The 19191-nt window shown below is 32.1% G+C and overlaps 2 pseudogenes; both read right to left on the reverse strand.

Annotated features, from left to right (window-relative positions):
- Nucleotides 1–19191, reverse strand: part of LOC140692714 (heat shock transcription factor, Y-linked-like) — a 139406-nt pseudogene that overhangs the window by 19186 nt on the left and 101029 nt on the right.
- LOC140692748 (heat shock transcription factor, Y-linked-like) overlaps nucleotides 11945–19191 on the reverse strand; it is a 39654-nt pseudogene continuing 32407 nt past the window's right edge.

Raw genomic sequence — 19191 nt, forward strand, 5'->3', positions numbered from 1 at the left:
TATTACACTCATTAAATTGTATATGGACCCAAAAAAATAGATCCTAAGAAGTTTTAGTAGACATGAAAGAATTAATTCATTATAAAATAATAACAGAAGATGAGTTTAACACCTCACTATTCTGATAGCCAGATCATCCAGAAAGAATATCTGTAGGAAACAGAGATCTTAATATCATATTAGATCATTTGAACCTAAGCTAGATATTGGACACTGCATCAGAAAATCAGAACACATAAAGTTTTCAAGTGTGCACAGGATGTTTTCTAAGGAATTAACCACATATTATGTCATGAAATGAGCCTCAGGATCTTTAAGCAAATATAGGTTACAGCAAGTATTTTTCAATACACAAAAGTAAGAAACTGTGTATGAATTTTTGAAAGAAGAATAGGAAAAGCACAAACATGAAGTTAAAACACATTAATTAAAAAAATAAAATAAAACAAGGTCAATGATGAAATCAAAGAGGTAATAAAATCATACCTGGAGACAAATTACACTGAAAACACAACTTCATAAAATGTATGGGATGCACCAAAGACAAATCTAAGAGGGAAGTTGAGAACAAATCAGGACTTCTACAAGGAACAAGAAAAACCTCATAGAAAGGACAAAGCATGCCACCCAAAAGAACAAGAAATAAGAACAAGCAAAACCCAAAGCAGTAGAAGGAGAAATATTTAATCATTATGTTGAAAATAAATAAAATAATATTTGAAAATCAAATTACAAATCATAAAATCAAAAGCTTTACATTTTTTTAAAAATATTAACAAACAGGTAAGCATTTAGCCAGGCTTATCAAGAAATACATAGAGTGGACCCAAATAAAATAAGAAATGAAAGAGTAGAAATAATATCTCTTATTACAGAAATACAAAAAAAGATTATGGAAGCACTATGAGCTGTTATGTGACAACAAACTGGACGACCTAAAAGAAATAGACAAATTTCTAGAAAAGTACAGCCCGCCAACACTGAATAAAGAGAAAATTGAGAACATGAAAAGAGCCATCATTATAAGTTAAATAAAATGTATAATTTTAAAAACACCCCTTCAACAAAATGCCTGGATTCCTTCACTAAAACCCCTTTTCACAAACTATTTTAGAAAATGAAGGAGGAACGAATATTCCCAAAGTTATTCTATGAGGCCACCATTACCCTATTAACAAAACCAGTCAAAGACACTACCAAAAAAATAAATGAAAATGAAAATCCAATATCCTTGATGAATGATGATATACATTCAAAAATCCTCGAAAAACATCAACAAATGAATCCAGCAATACATAGAAAGGATTATACACGATGATCAGTTGGATTCCTTCCAGTGTCACAAGGATGGTTCAACATACACAAGTCAATCAGCATGACACATATCTAATAAAGGAAGGACTAAATTCACAAGACCATGTCAATACACAAAGTATAAGCATTTGACAAAATTAAACATACATTCATCATCAGAATTCTCATAAATGTGAGTACAATGGGAACATCTCTCAACATACTAAAGGCCATTTATAACAAATTATAATACTTAGGGGAAATGGTGAAAGCCTTCTGGGTAAATTCGTGAACAAGACAATGATTCCTACTCTCACCACTTCTGTTCAATAGTAATAGAAGAAAGGAAAAGGAAAAAAAAAGAAGATAAAGTAACACAAAATGGAAAGAAAAAGGCAAAATTGTCACTAGTATTGATGGCATAACAATCTACATAGACAGTCCTAAGGGCTCCACACTGACTATTATGAACAATAAATAATTTCATCAAGGGAGCAGGTTACAAGATAAATGTAAAGAAGTCTCTTGCATTTGTACACATTAATCATGAGATACCATAAAATGGACGTTGAAAGCAATAATGTTTAAAACCTCATTCCCCCGAATATCTTGGAATAAATGTAACCACATATGTGAAAGATCTAATCACTGAAAATTATAAAACACTGACAAAGAAATTAAAAGTGATTCAAAGAAATGGAAAGATGTATTGTGCTCTTGGATTGAAAGAGTTAATATTGTTAACATGGCCGTACTACACAAAGAATCCTACAGATTTAGGGCAATTCCTGTTACGAAGCTGTAGTATTTTCCACAGAACCAGAAAATAAATAACTCTAAGTCTCACATGAAACCATTAAAAATTGCCAAAATGATCTTGAGAAACAACAACAAATCTGGAGGCATAACCCTCCCAGATACCTTACTATACACGAAACCTACAGTAATAAAAAGAGTATGACATTGGCAAAGAGAAATAATCAATAAAAACAGATAGAGAGGCAAGAAATATTTCCACACACTTATGAGCAATGAATCTATGATAAAAGAAGCAAGAGTACACAATGGATAAAAGACAGTCACATCAATGGATGGTGTTGGGAAAGCTGGACAACTACATGTAAAACAATGAAATGAGAGCATTTCCTGACATCATATACAAAAATAAACTCCAAGTGTATTAAGGACCTAAATGTAAGACCTGATACTATAAAACTGATAGAGGGGAATATAGGTGATACCCTATTGGATAAAATCATAGGAATATTTTCTTATATCAGTCTCCTAAGGCAAATGATACAAAAGCAAAAATAAACAAGTGGGACCTAAATAAACTTAAAAATTTATGCACAGCTTAGGACAGAATCAATGAAATAAAAAGACTGCCTGTGTAATTGGAGAACATATCTGCAAACAATGCAAGTGACCAGGGGTTAATAGATGTAGGTTAATAGATGTAACAAGGATTTAGGTTACACAACTCAAGGTGAAAAACAAAAATCCAATCAAAAACAAGAACAGAGTACCTGAGTTAATATTTTTCCAAAGAAAACATACAGATGAGTAACAGGTAAGTGATAAAATCGCTCAACATTACTAATTATTAGGTAATTGCAAATCAAAACCAAAATGAGGTACCATTTCACACTGGTCAAATGGCTATTATCAAAATGTCTACAAATAGTAAGTGTTGCAGAAGATGTGAAGGTAAGAAATCTCTTGTATACTCTTGGTAGTAATGTAAATTGGTACAACTTCTTTTGAAAAGAGTATTCAGATTTGTTTAAACACTAAAAAGTTAACTACCATATGACCCAGTAATACCTCTCCTAGGAAAATTTGGGGAAAACACCCTAAATTGAGAAGAACCAATGTTCACAACAGCACTGTTTATAATATGCAAGACAGGGAAGTAATCCGAGTACACAGTAGAGTATGGACTTAAGAATATATGATGTTTCTATAAATATGCAATGGAATAAAACTCAGCCATGGAAATGTATAACACATTGCTATTTCAGTATCCTGAGTGGACCAAGTAAAAATGTGCTTAATGGAGTAACTTAGACAAAGACAAATGTATATAATATTATTTATATGTGGAAACTAAAGAATAACAAAAATATGTGTACAAATATCTATAGCTTTCTATTGATTGATGACAGAATAATAGATAGAAGGATAATACATGATAGATAGAGAGATAGATAAATAGATAGATAGATAGATATATAGATAATTAGATAGATAGATAGATAAATAGATGATAGATAGATAGATAGATAGATAGATAGATAGATAGATAGATAGAAACATGTTGTAGAGGTAAAGAGATTAGATAGACAAGACTTAAGCAGACTCAAAGATATGGGAAAATATTTCTGTTTACCAAAGTGGAAGGGAAAGAGATTTTAACGGAAGAATATTGACAGATAGAAAGTAGTATATATAAAGGAGAGAAGCTACATTGATTATCTGTATAGATCATCGAATTATACACAATATCTTAAAATAATTGTTTGCTACAATTATTGTAATAATTGATAATGCATATAATCTACAAAGTGATTAGAATAACTATGCTGTACATCTGAAACTACACAATATACTACATGTACTGTACTTCAATTATAAATAAAACATCTCATGTATAATTTAGTCCTTTTTCCGCTGATAGAAGCTTCCTTTAATATTGTTTTAATTTATTCTTTACCTTTAATGATTACATTTCTAATTATTTCTTTTACTCTTGTGAATATGTTACCAGTTTAATTATCTATATTTATTGCCCCTGATTTCCTATTTTTCTATCTTTAATCCATTTGGTATAATAGCATTTAAAAACATACCCAAATGAACAGATGCAAATTTCTCGTGGTCTCTCCTTAGGATTTTGGTCAATGTTTTGCCCATTTTTGCCACTTTATATTTCTTACAAGACTTCTTTTCTGTACCTCTTATAAGGTTTCTTAGTTTTGTTTTTCTGTCACATTCAGGTTTGTTTTTCTGGTAAAGTCTTTATTTTCATTTTATATCTAAGTGATAACTGTGTAAGTATTTTTGGGTGAGTGATTTCTTATTTTAGATGATTGAAATTTAATGTTATTTACCGTGGCCTGTGTTTTCTTCTCAGAGGTCTACTGATAGCCTAATGGGGTTCCTTTGTAGATTATCATAACTATTTTTGGCTGCCTTTAAAATATTACTCTGTCATTGACTTGCCAATTTGCATATGACGTATCTTAAAGGAGGTCCCTTTGTCTTAAAGTTATTGGTGTTTTCTTGGCTCACGTACTTGTATATTAGTTCCTTACACAGGTTTGGGAGGTTATCAACTATTACTTCTTTAAATAAACCATCAGCTGCCTTCTAACTTTCTACTCCCTCCAGGATTCCACTGTAATGTGCACTTCCTGATGAAGTCTGATGGCTACTGTAGAATTTACACACTTTTTAATATCTTGAATCTCTGCCCTCTCCTATCATTTCTAGTTTTGTATTGGTGAGTTTGCTAATCTATCTTCCACAAAGACACTCTACCCCAATGCTTTCTGTTGCATTCTTCATCTCATTTATTAAGTTCTCATTGTCCTCCAATAATTTTTGGTAATTTTATAGTTTCAGTCTCTTTGGTAATGTATTCCTTATCATCATTTCATTTATTCCTGAGCTCATTAAAATGCTTTCTTAGTTTTTTTTTTTGTTTTGAATTTCTGTATGTCACCTATTTGGATTCTCTATTAGTTATATGGCGATGTACCATGACTTTATGTTTGTTTGCTGCATGGATGACATTATGTGTATGTGCGTGTGCTCAGGTGCATGTGCGTGTGTGTCTGTGTCTGTGTTTGTGTCTGTGTCTGTGTATCTGTGTGTGTGCGTGCCCTATAAAGTTAGTTTGATTGGTCATGATCTTCACAAATTATTGCTGTGATGACACTTAATAACAAACTGTGAGTTGGAGCCCTTGCTTTTGTTTTCTGGTAGTTTGCTATATTGCACAATTTTTGGTTTTACTTACCTGGGCTACCACTGATATTTCAAAATGGCACCTTCCTGTAGATACTGTCTGGATAAAAGATGTGCTTTCATTGTCACTTCTTAGACATCTCTGGTAGTTGATGTCACTGTTCTCACTGGGACGGTGAACCCTTCCTTTTATCTGATATCCCTTGAGACTCAGTGTACACATTGAGGAAATGTGTAAAAACAGGTGGATATTTGGAATCAGGCAAGTGCCTTTGCTATGTCCAGTGTTGCAAGGTATCTTGTCTCCACCACTGTGAATGGGGAGTAGGGACACTGTCATGAATGTCTGAGTGTCTGAAGGATGGAATTTCTGTCTCCATTGTGGCTCCCTCCTAGTTACATGCGACCATGAGTACTGGTGCAGTTGGAGGCTGAAGCTGTGTGAACCACTGATACCATTTCTACTGGGTTCTCTGAACTTGATGACACATACAACCTAGTCAGGGGGCCTTGGTTGCAGACACCAACTCTGCTCTTCCTTCAGTTCAGCCTCTTTTGTGTGTTTTAGTCAACTAAACATTACCTGTTCACATGCGTTCCAGGGTATTGTTTTGTGTTGTGTTTTTTTGTTGAGATGTGAACGTTTTATTGACTGTAGATGTAAGGGTAGAGACAAAAATTGTTTAAACTTATGTCACTTTTAAAGTATATACTTTTTCAATTAAAAGCTTAAATTCTACTAAGGACATTATGAAAACAGTAAACAAAGTGAATAAATCACCTCCCTTAATATCAGAGTATTACAAAATATTTTGATTTTCCTGGGATTAATTTTTTAACGTTTTTCCCACCTACGTGCACATTTTACTATAATATATCCCTATACTCTCTTTAAAATCAATTAAATTATTAAAATATTTCTCTGTGCTGTAAATATAGCCCTGTTGTTTCTCTAATTTATTACTAGTAGCTTGCACATTTCTGTCTTCTCCATCCTTCTTCCCTGTCCCCACAGGAAACCACTTCTTGGTACACTACACATATATATGTCATTCTGTTCCTGTTTTTTTTATGATTATTTCTCTTATATCTTTATTTTCCTCATTTAAGTGACAACATAGAGTGTTTTTCTCCGTATGACTTATTTTCCTATAAGCAACACTCTCTGGGTCCAGTCATATTGTTCCAAATGGCAGAATTTTATTTTTTAATATGACAATGACTAATTATTTATTATGTTATCTATATCTCACATCTACTTCAGCCAATCATCTTTTGATGGGCAGTTGAACTGTACATCTTTCCTTGGGTAATATGAATGATAATGTTAAGAACATTGTGGGTAATAAATCTTTAAGTTAATGTTTTCATTTCTTTCAGATTTATACCAAAAACTGGAATTGCTGCAACATATAATGCTTCTATTTCTAGTTTTCTGTGCACTGTCCACAATTTTATAATAGTGGATGCATCATTTTTTTTTCCACCAACAGTGTACCTGGGCTCCCTCTTCTCAACCTTCTTATTAAAGTTTGTCATTTGTAGACATTTTGTTAATAGCCGTTTTGGTTGCTGTGAGATTATATTTCATTCTGGTTTTCATTTATGTTTACCAAATGGATAGGAACATTATGTTTCTTGGTATGTGCATGAAAAATATCCACAAGTCTTATTTTGAAAATTTCCATTAACATCTTTCAACTGTTTTTAAGTTGGAGGTTTGTTTTTTAAATACTGAGTCTAATATTATATATATGTAATATGGATATTAACGTCTTGTTGGTTAAATTGTGTGAAAATTTTCCTTCTATTCTGTCTGTTATCATATCTCTTGTTGAAGGTTTCCTTTGCTCTGCAAAAGGTTTTGCACTTCACACATATACAATAAGTAGAATCCCTGTATCGCATAGTACATCTATTTTTTCCTCAGTAAACTAAAAACTGTAATTGTTACTTTTCATTTTATTTTTTAATTTGGAGACATATCAAAAATAAACATTGCTATGATTTATCTCAAAGTCAGTTCTGCTGCTTTTCTTTGTCTGAAATTGTACAATTTCGGGCTTTACATTTAGGAAATCAATCCATTTTTATCTTATGTTGTATACTATGGAAGGAAGTGCTCTTACACCTTCCTTTTACATGTACTGTCCTGTTTTCTCAGAACTACTTGTTGAAGAGACTGCTTTTTTTCCATTGTATGCTCTTGTATACTTCATATTAGACTAATTGACCATATGTGTGAGGGTTTATTTTAGGACTCTTAATTTTGTTCCATTTATCTATGTGTTTCTTTAAGTGCCATATTTTGATGCATTTATTACTGTATCTTTGTGTTATGTTATAAATTCAGGGAGGATAATACCCACAGCATTGCTCATTTTTAAATATAAATTTAGAAAATTTGGGTGTTTCAGATTTTTGTATAAATTTTATTATTTTTCTCCTTGTTTTGAGAAGAAACTAATGGAATCTGAGTGAATAGGAATATGCTAAAATAAAAAACCTGAGAAAAATTCTAAACTGTGGAGGATAAATCATACATTATTAACAACAACTGGATTGCTGTATAAATCAAAGAAAAAATATATGAAAAAAAGACAACAAAAACAAAATCCATGGGTTATAACAAAAGCAGTATTAATAGGGATGCTTATAGCAAAATAATCCCACTTATACAAATAAGAAACATGTCTCCCTTGAAAAATATTCTTACAAACAAAAGTTGTAGCAAAATAGTAAACAATCATTTTAGTAGAAGGAAAGACAGCTGAAAGTTCAGAACATAATTAAATAAAATAAAGATTAAAGACAGAAACATTTAATCAAATTAAATAATGGATTTTGAAAGATAAATAATGTTGATAATCTTTAACCAGGCACATGAGCAAAAAAGATGGTACAGATTAATAAGCTCTGAAATAAATGAGAAGTTACAGCTAATATCAAAGAAACACAAAGCATCATATAATGATACAGCAAATTATATGCTAGTAAAATGGAAACCCTAGAAGAAATGGACAATTTCTAAGAAAGAACTTATCTATAGAATGGAATGAAAAAGAAAATATGAACAGATTATCACTAATGAATTTGAATCAGTAATTAAACAAAATCTCCCACGAAACAAAATTCCAGGCCTGGAAAGATTCAGAGATGATTTCTGCCAAACATTTATAGAAGAGCTATCACCTATACTTCTCAGTGTATTCCAAAAATTTCGAGAGGAAGGGAGGCTTCCTACCCCAAATTTCTGTATCACACTACTACTAAAACAGGAACAAATACCTCAAAGATTACAGGTTACATACTACCAATAAGCATAGATGAAAAAAACATCATTAAATTGTTAGCAAGTCAAACAATACATTAAGAGGATTATACAATAAGATTAAGTCCATTTTACTCCAGGGATGCCAAAGTGATTCAATACCCGCAAATTAATCAGTATGTAACACCACACTAAAAACAGGAAGAATATAATTTATATGGTCACAACAGTAGAGCCATAAAATGTTATGACAAAATCAGTATCTATTTATGAATAAATTTCTCCTCAAAGTGGGCATGAGGAAACATACCTCAACAAATCTAAGTTCTTATATGACAAGAACTTAGCTAACATGACACTCACTGATTAATAGCTGAAAGAATCTCCAATAAGAGCAGGAAGAAGACAAGAATGCTCACTCTAACCACTTTTATTAATTATAGTATTGGAAATTCTAGCCATACCTATTCAAAATAAAAGTAAGTAAAATATAGGTAATTAAGAAAAGGAGTAAAAGTATCTGTTTTCAGATGACATAGTTTAAACAGAAATCCTAAAAATGGTGCCACAAAACTAGTAAGGCTTATCAATACATTTGGTAAAATTTCCGAATGTAAAATTAACATACAGAAATCTTGCATTTCTACACATTAACAAAAAGTTAACTGATACAGAAAGTGAGGGAACTGTATCATTTACAGTTGCATTACAAAAAAAAATCAACAAATATATCCAAACAAGGTGGTAAAGGACATGTACTCAGAAAACTATAAAATATTTATAACAGTAATTGAAGATAATGCAAACAGATGAAAGGACATACTGTGTTCATTGATGAGGAAAATATATTGTTTAAATGACAGCATAAGCCAAGAAAATACACAAATTAAATTCAGTGCCTAACAAAATACCACAGGCATTTTCAGACACTTACAAGAAATAATTCTAAAATTTACATTTAAACACAAAAGAGTTGAAGTCACTAAAAAAAAAGAAAAGAAAGAAAACAAACAATAAACACAAAATATTTGACAAAGAACAGAGAAGATGTATCACTTTCCCTAATTTAAAACTATAATACAAAGCTACAGTAATAAAAATATTATGGTAGTGGCACAGAACAAACAGAATAATGGAACACAAATAATGCCTGAAAATGAAATCAGACAGTTATGATCATTTAGCCCATTAGAAAAAATGAATATACAGTGGGGGAAATGTTACCAACAGCACATGAAACCAATCAACATTACTAACCATCAGAAAAATGCAAGTCCATAACATAATGAGATTTTATGTCACTCCAGTCAGAATGACTATTATCAGAAAGAGAACAAATATAAGTGTTGGTGTGGATGTAAGAAAAACAACCCTGATGAACTGCTGGAGTGAATGGAAATATGTGCTGCCACTGAGGAAAGCAACATGGAGATTTATCTAAAAACAAAAAATGAAATATAATTCTACATTTCCATATCTGGATACTAATTCCAAGAAAATAAAAACACTAATTACTAAAGATAAATTCAACCCTATATTCACTGTAGAATTATTCACAATAGATAGGATATAGAAGCAAATTAATTGTTCATCAAAGATGATGGATAAAAAGATGAGTGTTTATAATATATTTACCCATCTTAACTACAGATTTATCTATATTTTTATATATATATATATATATATGCACACACACACATAAAAATACAATGGGTTATTATTCAGCACCAAATAGAATAAGATTTTGTCATTTGCAACAAATAGGTAGACCAAGAGTGTAATATGCTAAGTGAAATAAGTCAGAAAGAGAATGACAAATGCTGAATGATTTTAATCACATTTTGAATTTTAAATAAATGAAAATAAGAACACAGAAAAGGAGTTATACACATAGAAAGCAATAGGTTGTTCACAAGAAGGAGGGAAATGGGGTGAGGAAAAGAAAAATTTGAGGAAAATTAAGAGAGAAAATTTTCCAGTTGCAAATTAAATGAATCAGGGACAAGAAATATACTGTATGGGGAATAGTCAAAAACTATGAAATATACTTACATAGCAACATATCGTAACTAGATATATCCTGGTGAACAGTTTGAAATTTATTAAAAATAGCGAACAGTATGTTGTGTAGGAGAAACTTACACAGTGTTATAGATTAAAGTACACTTCAAAAACAAACAAAGATACTTATAGAAAAAGAAATTATATTTGTAATTAACAGAGGCAGGGGTTGGAAAAGGAGAATTTGACTTTGCACTCAAAAGCTACAAATTTCCAGCCATAAAATAAACGTGTTCTAGGGATGCCAAGTAATAACATGAAAATTAGAATTAATAATGCATTATGTTCTATATCAATGTTGTTAAGAGAGTAGACCATAAGGTTTCTCAGCACAACCAAAAGACAAATTGTATTTCTTTAAAATTTTAGCAAAATGAGATAATGAATTCTCCCTAAAGTTGCTATGATATTTATTTCATGATAGTTATAAATCAAATCACTATCCTGTGCACCTAAACTTACACAATGTTTTATGCCAGTTATATCTCAATAAAAGCGAAAGTGAAAATGGAAAGTCAATGGTCATTTTTTCCCTTGTCATTTCTCATGATTGTTTTTGCAGCAAGTAAACTTGAGACATGATATACTTAACCAAGCTAAAGATACTAATAAATAAGTGATTATAATAAATTATGCATAAAGATATGAATAAAATTATTGTTTTACCATGCCTAAAAATTTCTTCATGTTAACAGACCAGTGCTTCTGTAGGCATCAAAATTTCACTCTGTGTATTCATCTGAGATTAGGGAATGGATACAAATTTAAAACTGGCTGCCCTTGCTGTCAGTGATAAAGTTCACTGTCTCTGACCGATGGTCTCAACTCCCCGACAGCATCTGTAAGAAAAGAACATGTTAGGTTGCTAAAAATCTCAGTATGGTAAAATCTCAGAACTCTTACAATTCTTAACTGTTTTGCAATGGGAATGCAATACTGACAAGACTTGATTTTGGATAACAATTTGGGGTTTTCTCATGGTTGCGTAAGGGAATGTGAGGATAATCCCTGAGATCCACAACAAACATTCTTGCTCAAGTGCTGGGCAAGCAAGTGTAAAGATTCTGCAATATTAGGACAGAGGACTACTTTCAAAATGATGAGTGTGCTCACTCTGTTCCAGGTAGACCAAGGGAAGAAAGATTATTGCAATTGCTTGGTGAACGGGAATAAGTCAGTTGTTCAGACTATATAAATTAGTCAAAGTGTTTTCAAAGCCAAAATAAGTTGTGTCAACAATGAGAATTAAAAGAAATAAATCAGACATAAGCTTAAATTAAAAAGGTGATACAGTCCTGTGCTGGGCTCTGGGGACTGGAGAATGTATATGCCTCAATCCCATTCAAGGGTTCAGGGGCTTGGCCGTAGCATCAGCTTGGGATTCAATGAACATGTAACAATTAGTATACTGGGAGAAATATAATCTACCCCTCCCTGATCGGAAGAAAATCTGGTGGCTCAATGAAACTCTTAATTCACAGAGATTCTGCCAGATGCAGAGGAATAATTCACTGATGACTCAACTAAGACAAACTTAGTTACTGCTTAACAATCCATCTTCACACACACACACAGTGGTACAGAGATCTGTAGTATTTAGTGGGAAGAATTCAGTGGGCAGAACTCAGAGAAAAGTTTTCAAAGCACCAGCCTACTTTTGTAGTTTTGCCAATAGTCTAGATTTCCCAGGTAGAAAACTACAGATGGACAAACAAGATTCTTCTTTAGGATTTCTCACTTTGAATGTAAACTGTAACTTTTGACTTATCAGCATAGAACCTTGTTAAGATGATCACGGTAAGAACCACTGTCTGATAAGAGAGCTGGAAAGTAGCTGAACCAGCCTATCTGAACCCCAGAATGCTAATGTAAGCAACCACATAGCCACCATCAGAATTTTGCTGACAATCTTAAAGCTTGATGTTTCTGTTATAGGAAGAACCACTGCTGTGCAGACACAGTTCTCCAGCTGTAAGTGGTCTCTATCCTTCTCTTGGTAAATGTCATATTGGTGGCATGTTGCTAGAGTTCACCCAGGCCCATTTGCCCTTTCTCCAGGTTATCAAAGGCTTTCTTTACAACAGGTGACATGTTTTCAGAACTCAAATCTGCCATTCCAGTCTTATCAGCTGACACTGGCTGCATCATTGTGAGCAGAAGAAGTAGGCTCCTTGACATTGCCTACAATTGTTCCAGCAATTTAGGGCATTTCCAATTCTGAAAATGCTTCACATTTTATTTTAAATTAATGGGAAATAGTCAAAGACTTCCATGAATATTTTATATTTCCTAATATCAGTATAAATTTGGTATTCTTGCAGTTGGACAAATTTTTAATTCTACCACCCTCACCTCCTTCTAGTCCACACATTGTAGATTGCAATTTGGTTACTGAATACGACCACACCAACCAAGGGGCTATTACATTTTATATACATCCTGTGTGAAGGTTAGAAGGGGCACAAGATATGTGGGGTGTATAAACCTATATTAAATACTTGCAATGGCACTTTCTCTTCTGGACAAATCTCTGATTCTAAGAAGCTAATTAATTGGTAGTCAGTATAGTTATTGGTAAGGGGAAGAGTATCAGCTATTTTGGGATGGGTGGGTGATGAAGAGACAGGAAAATATCCAGCAAATGAGAATGGAATATTTTAGGCCTCTGGAGGCATTAATTAAGAAGAAAATAATAACTTGTCTTCTGTACCTACCTCCAATTACTGTCTTGAGTGATTAGTCCTTGGGCTATGAAAAGAGCTTGTTTGTGGTGAAGAGTATGTACCATAATGAAATAGTTTGAAAATCATGAGAGTTCTGTTGTTTCAGGAAAGTAAATTTTGCTTAAAGTCAACAGGTATTTTTCACTCACTAAATACTAAAATGCATCCTGTGGCATGTGCTGTGCTTACTGTGCTGGTATCCAAGTTAGACAAGGAGAGGTTGAGAGACAGAAAACATCTGGAGGAGGTGGTATCTGTGCTGAGACCGGGATAGTCTAAGTAGGTAAAAGGAGAACAACCAAAGTCCAAGGATGAGCTGGAGTAAAAGTATTGAGGTTGGAACTAACACTGTTGACAAGCATTTCCTTTAATGTACCTCCAGATACAGTGAAACATAAAGATATGCTAAGGTAGTCAGTTGCCAGATTTATAAAGAAATGACTAAACTATGTTGAGTTTGTGGGCTTACATTTGGAAAGGCATTAACTGCCACCCTGAGGATGCAAGTTTGTCTTTGGCTGGAATATAAAAGCAACATAAATTATTGACTAGAAAATGTAGTGTAGACTCTTGAGTGCAGGAAATGAAAGCACCAATTGGAATGCTTTGAGAACAGCACAAAGAAGACCATAGATAAAATTACTTCTTTAATTCTACCACATGCTGTATGTGCCATCTAAGACTACATAATTTGACCTTTTTGATTCCAGGGATGACATAATAGACCACGATCCCTGGGCCGGTTCCAGCATTTATGTACTGTCCAACCTATCCAAACTTAACACATTTCATACTTTCCAGGTTGAACCAGAAACCAATTAGTAATTTTCCCTCTCTCCATGTTTTATTCTTTTTCCAAATTTTTCCATTTTTTCTTCCTCCTTACAAGAAATTACTTAAATTTACTCCCATAGTGTTCAATAAAAAGATCATAACAATCAAATATCTACTTTTCTCTTTTAATGGTATCTTAGCCTCTCATTTAACTCTTTACTATATTTTAAAAAAATAAGGAAAATACAGGTACGCATCTATGTTTATTGTTCAAATAAGAAAATTGCAGTTATTTGTCAACATATGCCAACATCAATTTCAATCTTTGTTATCCTGTATAATCTGGTAGTCCTCTGGTAGATCAGTTGTAATTAGGATGACATTCATAAACTGAAGATGTCTGATGAGTTGGCTTTGAAAGAGATGTAGCTGATGTACCAGCTATCACTGGCACTGGAAAGCGTGGGTTGATCCCTGGTTGAAGTTTAGGAAAATGAATTTCATTGGCAGATATGTTGTGATATCTATTTGGAAAAGTAGAAGGCTCCAACATCAGTCCAAATTAATTGCTCTGTATGGGACAGAAGATGCTGTACTGAGAAGTACAAGTTGTAGTTGAAATGGAGTTCACCACACGGCCATTTGTTTCAATGTAGCTGCTTTGAGAGTGCCTGTGGACAGTGGTCAACTGATTTAAAATAACTCGTTGATCCACTGCAATTTTTTCTGATGGTCTAACTGACATTGATGACAGAGGAGAAAAATCACTTCTGATCGGGGTAGTTGTACCACCAATTATGTGGCTAGTAGAGGGCTTTCTTATTAGAGACATGTTTAAAGTTGCAGAAGGTAAAAATGCACTTTCTCTATTAGTGTCAGCCACAAAAACAGAATTATGATTATCCATATTGCCCCCTGCATTAAAGTGCTTCTTGTTGAAATCTTCAGCAAATGAAGACACCAGAGAAGAATTTTTAATCCCAACTCTTCTATTTATTCTCACTAAAAGCTGGGGAAAGCCTCGTTTAAAATTTGGATTATGATAGAAATGCAGCTACAACAAAATGATAAACATTTTAGTAATATTTTAAACCATAATACAAGACTACAATAATCCTAACCTATAAAACCTCAGATTCTCAGTTTACTATGCAAAGATAATATCATCAAAATATGAACATTGCTGACGACATTTTGAAGTTCCTTATTTGGAAACTACACATTTAAATAGTATACTGATCAAATTTAAGAAGTTAACAATTGCTTTAATGGTGAATGGCACTTTTTAAAAGCAGCCTTAATACCTTTATTTAGATTTCTGGAAAGACTCATTGTTGCAAGCATAGGTTCTCATCATCTAGACTACTTAAGGCACTGTCCTCATTTTTTAGAAAAAATAAATTATTTTAGTCTTAGTAGATTTATAAAATTTTGAAAATCTAGCTTTACATTTATATTACCATTCACTGATGTGCAAAATAAAATTTTATATGTAAGTTACCAAGTGGTAACTAAAATTTCTGAATACCTTTCTTAAAACAGAGACTTCTTTTTCTTCTGTCAGAAAGTCAGATAGACAAGCAGACCTTTGAAAATTCTGCCACACTTTCCTAAACCCATGAAGGTTAAGCTGACTAAGTAAACTTTCCATTCTTCCAGTTTCAAATATTCTGAAAGGGGCCTATCTTTCCAAATCTTCCTTCTTAAAGACATCTTCATCAATCACTATGAAAGATTCATTATCATCCCAACAGATGGATTTCAATTGGTCACTCCCAGCCATTTTCCAGAGATTTCTTGGAAATGTCAGAGAACGAAAATCATTATATTCACCTGGTTCAGAAACACAATGTGTGTAACATGGTGTTTTTATCAAGGATTCTTCAGACAAAGTCTGAAAAGCATTTACTTCAATCATAGACATCAAGACAAGTCCCCAGAGAATGTTTGATCACACAATAGAGATCTACCGGAGTTTCCTAAACCAGTTGGTCCATCTTTATGAGACACATCTTGAATTTTTGAAGAAATATGTGCCATCTCAAATAACTTTTCCTACAGCTACTTTTCTAATCTGCATGATTTTGAGCACTGCAGCTTCAAATGGTGCTTTTGCAGTCCTGCACAGATAAACTGCTAGGCCTTCACAATGGTTCTCAACTTGAGTAGCTGTGACATCACAAAACGACTGGTCTCCCAGCAACTCAAGTGTAACTTCCAGTCAGTGATTATTTCTCATTCATCCAGTTAAAATGAAATATATAGTACATTTATTTTTACAGTGTGATCTCCAAAAATTTTCCCAACAAAATCTTTTAAAATAATTTAATTTTGGGGTCTATGAAATTAAACCAATCTCCATTCTTTTGTACAGAAATTTATACCACATGTTTGAACAGAGTATAAATAATGAACAAAAAATATAAAATAAATTTAAAGTTTTGGAATTTAAAGTTAAATTTGTGTAAAACCTGTACAGAATATGTATACCTATTTCAATATCATTTGTAATTAAAGTGAAACATAATTTGATTTGGAAATGGAAGTAAGTATTTTTCTGTGTACTTTATAATAAGTAGCTCTATATTCAGAACATGAGCAGAATAAATATCAGTTTATTTGTTTTGTATATAAATAAATGGTAAATAATTAGATAAAAATAATGAATCAAATGTAAGAAATCCCAAGGGGCGGAAATTTTGTTTCAAATTGTAATTCAGTTCTATAAGTAAAACAAATGTAATTTTATATTCTACTCTAAAATTACAAAAGAGAAAATCTTATTGTATATTTACAAATATGTATTTTTGCTATTCTTTCACTCAAAGGGTTTTCAGTCCCTAGAAGGAATAAATTTTCTTGTCATCTTTATAATCCATACTCTTGTGGCTTTTGTTTAGTATTCCAAAATGATGTTCATAAATACACTTATGCACAAGATCCAGGGTTCAATAAGCAGTGCCTCCATTAAGGGGCAAACAAACAAACAATCAACAAACTAAGAAATAACTTTATATGTGTGTTGGGGTGGAAAAGACCAGGTAATGCATTTTAGGAAGTAATATGTATCTCAGTCCTGAAACAGTTTATATTGTTAGTAAAATACGGCATTTTAAGGCAAGTGTTTTGTTCACTAATTGTAAATAATAGTTACGTTGTGTATCAGTAAACCGTAGAAGATCCAGTTCTACCAAAAGTTATATTCTTTATTTAGAAATAAATTCCATTAAACATAAGCCAAATTCAAAATGAGGGAAAAAAATTTTAAATAAATAAATGTACACTCAATTTACAATGTAAATTTTTCTTTCATTATGTGTACATTCCATTCTAACTAAACATTAGCAACCAGAATTAATTGCATATTATAAGTACTGTAAACTATAGTTTAGCTGGGTTTAGTCCTAATTCATAAATATTACTTATCAAATGCAAATCAATATATGTGATACAATCCCTTAAAAAGCAGAGAATTCAAAAACAACTTTCTCAAAATAGTAGGAAAATTATTCACAGATCTGATCTTTACTTTTTTATAAAAATATTCTTAACAAATTCACTTTAAATAGAATGTTACTAAACATAATAAAAGCCATATATGAAAAATCCATGACTAACATCAACTTCAATGTTAACATACAGGAAGGTTTTTCCCTGGTCGGTCCATTAATAAGAAAATGTAGCTCATTCTCACAAGTACTAAATTACACTACTTGAAGTCCTAGCCAGAACAACTAGTCAAGAAAAATTATAAAAGGCATTCAACTTGTAAAAAAGCAGTAAAATTTTTACAGATGACATAATTAGGCATAGACAGAAAAACATAGACTCCTCCAGTGGCTGTTTCAAATAATGAACAAACTTAGTATACTGGCAGAATACAAAATCAATATGCAAATATCTGTTGCATTTTTATATAGTAACAACAAATTATCAGAAAGTGATATTAGGAAAAATATTGTGTGTATATTTATACCACAAGGAATAAACTAGGAATACATTTGCTAAGTGAAATAAAAGGACTAAATATAGACCTATAAATTGCAGGTGCAAGAAATATAAGTAAACAAAATAAATAGAAAGATATTCGCTGCTTATGGATTGTATACAATTTGAGGAACTATTCTAATCTATCATTTACATGTTCAGTCTCCCCTGCATTACTTATTGAATAGATGTCTATTCTTCATTTTATACTCTTGCTTCCTTTTTCATGGGTTAATTGATCATAGGTGTGAGGGATTATATCTGGTTGCTCTATCCTCTTCTATTGATTGGTGTCTGTTTTTGAGCCAGTATCATGTTATTTAAAATACTAAAACTTTGTTGGACTGTTTAACATCAGAGAACTAGTCACTATTAGATTTAATACACTTTTTCAAGATTATCTTGGCAACTCATGATCTATGTGGTTACATATAAATTTTGAAATTATCTGTTCTATTTAATGGAAAAATCTCATGGGTACTTTTACATGAATCACACTAAATTAGATTGCTTTGTGTAGTATGGTTGTTTCAACCACATTGTTTCACATCATTAACATAAGAGATCTTTTCATTTCTTTGGATCAGTTTTAATTTCCTTCATCAATATTTTCTATTTTTTAACGTATACATTTTCCCCTTACTTCTTAAATTCATTTTTATATATTCTATTCATATATATATAATTATATATATTATATTTGGAAACACATTTCTTACACAAATACAACAGGCAGAAGGCAGTGGCAAGACGTATTCAAAATCCTGAATGAAAGAAACCTGTAATCTAAGATAATTTATCAAGCAAGGATATCCTTTAGATTAGAAGGAGAGATAAATAACTTCCACAAAAGCAAATACTAAAAGAATTTAGCAACAACAAAAAAATAATGTAATATTTACTCTGAAACAAAAAGCAGGATGCTGTGGAAAGGAGAAAGGCATAATTAGACTGGCAATATCTACAATGTATTACAATAGAATAAACATGATGTTGTAAAACAGGACATCAAAATTTTTATGGGTCAGAGAGTGAAACAGAACAATACAGAGAATTTTCTTCTTGTTTCTGTTCTCTATAGGAGGGGTTAGAATTTCTATTCCTATCAGTTAA

This window comes from Vicugna pacos, unplaced genomic scaffold, assembly GCF_048564905.1.
Source record: "Vicugna pacos unplaced genomic scaffold, VicPac4 scaffold_16, whole genome shotgun sequence".
NCBI lineage: Eukaryota > Metazoa > Chordata > Mammalia > Artiodactyla > Camelidae > Vicugna > Vicugna pacos.